The 2,865-nt window shown below is 33.6% G+C and overlaps 1 pseudogene; it reads left to right on the forward strand.

Annotated features, from left to right (window-relative positions):
• Positions 1 to 2,440: 2,440 nt before the first annotated feature.
• LOC127485346 (U1 spliceosomal RNA) lies at positions 2,441 to 2,595 on the forward strand (annotated as a pseudogene).
• Positions 2,596 to 2,865: the final 270 nt, after the last annotated feature.

Genomic DNA, 2,865 nt, shown 5'->3' on the forward strand with positions numbered 1-2,865 from the left:
TTAGTGTGCTGTACATTGAAATTTAATGCTATAACTAGTACTCAAACAGTATTTTTCACTTTATGTTTCTGTGTGGGAGCAAACTGTTGAAATCTTTACTTAATGTATGCTAAACTGATCTTGTGTATATAAAGAGAAACGAAAATGAATCTTGATGTGAATGGAAGGGGAGAGGGAGTGGGAAAGGGGAGGGTTGCGGGTGGGAGGGACGTTATGGGGGGGGAAAGCCATTGTAATCTATAAGCTGTACTTTGGAAATTTATATTCATTAAATAAAAGTTAAAAAAATAAAAAATTACCTTGAAAATCTTTTTAATTTTTTAAGACTTATATATTTATTTAAAAGGCAGATTTAGAGAGAGAGAGGGATAGACAGAGAGATTTTCCATCCACTGGTTCACTACCCAAAAGGCTGCAACGCTGTCCAAAACCAGAAGCCTAGAATTCTATGTGATTCTCCTACATTGATGCAGGGGCTCAAGCACATGGGCCATCTTCTTCTGCTTTCTCAGGCACATAAACATGGAACTGGGTAGGAAGTGGGACAACCATTATGTGAGCTGGCACCCATTCAGAATGCCAGTATTGCAGGTGGCAGCTTAACCCACCATGCTACAGCACTGGCAGTGAAAAATCTCTTTAAATATTCCTCGATGATCAGAACCTGAATCCTTAAAAACACAAATTTTAATATTTATTCTCTTATCTTTCATTTCCTCAACTACTGTAACTCCAAATCTTCTTGCATTCCCTCTCAGCCACCAGTTCACAGCAATAATTATACAAACTATGAAAACTTCTTTCAGACCTTCCCTTTCCATCCACCTTCATTCCCCACTCACTTTGATCCCATCATTCATGGCCTCACTTCCTTCCCTATTCAATTAGATTCTATTTTGTAATCATTTTTATATAAAATATTTATCTATTCACATATGCCCAACAATTCTATGCATGTATGTATGTGTATGATTTGCCTAGGACTTGACCTTGGAATATGTAAATTAATGTCACCACTGTGACCACTACATCTAAACTGACAATGTCCTTTTCTCTTTGGGTGCTACTGTGAATTCCTGGGAATTTTCTGTTTAATTTTAATTGATTTATTTTCTAACCATTCTAGTTTGTTCTGTTTTCATGAATATAATTTGAATTACATCATGGTAAAGTCTCCAGTTTTTTCCTCTGAAGTTGAACATTGGGTGTAACGTTTCTCATGCCTCTGCTAGCAAATCGATTCAAATCTACCTGCTCTCAGCATTATTTTAGATTTCTAATCTGTGTCCTGGTGATTTCTCTATTCTACCATATATTCTTTGGATCATCTGTTTTCCTAAACAAATTTCTGGAATACATCTATCTTCAACATTTATATATAATTTATCATATCTTTAAAAATGCATGCTCTCATTTTTACTCAGGTGTCACAAATCCTTTTGTTTTGGATTTTAGCTATTAATGTTCATGTTTAAAAAAAGTTTGAACAACAGAAAAAGGAAAAGAATAATTTTCTTTACTAACTTTCCTCTAAATATGTGGAAATATTTTCACTCTCTTCAAAGAAATGCTCTGGGATTTAAAAATCAACAGAAACAAAATAAAACTTCAAATGTTTTCAAAATTCGTTGATAATGAGTTCCCATAAATAACATTAAAAAAAGAGTGTATGTTTTCTTTATAATGATAGATTAAGCTATCTGGGAGTTATATTGGAAATTTTAGATGGACTATAGGAAGTATAATTCTAATGATATTAAGGTGAATTTAAACTATACATTACTGATGGTGCTAAAGCCAAAAAGATCCTAATGTTGTCATTTGGCCTGAAGAAATCCATACCTTTATTCTGCCTTCTTTGTGGGGAGCAAAGATTTTACTATATAGCACAAATTGGGACCCTAAAGATTGCATATCATCACTAGCATTTTGTTGTATCAGCTTAGAATTTTGTTTAAATAAGTTACAAATTACTCTACAGAAGGTAGTTTGCAGGAAATATGAATTTAACTATCTTCTCACATTCAGAAGCAATCATCGCAGGCATCCTAGGCAGCTGTTCCTTTTAGAAAGTACAAGTACCAACAGAACACACCCTGCCAAAAAAGCCTTGATTTACTTGATTTACCATGGTAGCCATTTTCATTATGACCCTTTAATAAGTCTTATAGTATATATGAGGGTTTGTGTAGCTATTAGCCCACACTGACATACTCATTCCTTTCCTTCCTCTGCCAAGAGTCTATTTCTTCTTACCTGACAACAACAACAAAGTGACAATTGCACTGATTATTTGGAGCAAAGCAGAAAAAGAATTTAGGTTATAGAGCTTCTTTGAGAAATATATTCCATATAATGATCAACTTCAAAATAATGTCACCAAAGTCTAGATACGCTTAGAATTGAAGATTTTAAAGGTTACATAGAAATAAAGAAATTTCTTCTTACCTGGCAGGGGAGATACCATGATCACACAGGTGGCTTTCCCAGGGCAAGGCTTTTTCATTGCACTCCGACATGCTGACCCCTGCAATTTCTCCAAATTGGGAAACTTGACTGCATAATAGTAGGGAATTGCATTTGTGCTCATTCCTTAAAAAAAGGAAGACCTTTCTCTCTGTCTCTCTCTCTCACTATCCACGCTGCCTGTCAAAAAAAAAAAGTTTCTTTTTTTTACAAACTCAAATTACTTTCTATACTTAATAAATATTACAGCTTTTTTAGAATTTTTAGAATTTTTTAGAATTCTGACTAATCATAACTTTTAGGAAGAATTTATTTGAAATTCAAGGGTTTTTGTCTACAGAAAAAAATATAAAATGTTGTTGGTTAAATATTAATAATTAGAATCTGTATTATTGACCT

Source organism: Oryctolagus cuniculus, chromosome 1 (assembly GCF_051225735.1).
Source record: "Oryctolagus cuniculus isolate XC-2025 breed Fujian yellow rabbit chromosome 1, ASM5122573v1, whole genome shotgun sequence".
NCBI lineage: Eukaryota > Metazoa > Chordata > Mammalia > Lagomorpha > Leporidae > Oryctolagus > Oryctolagus cuniculus.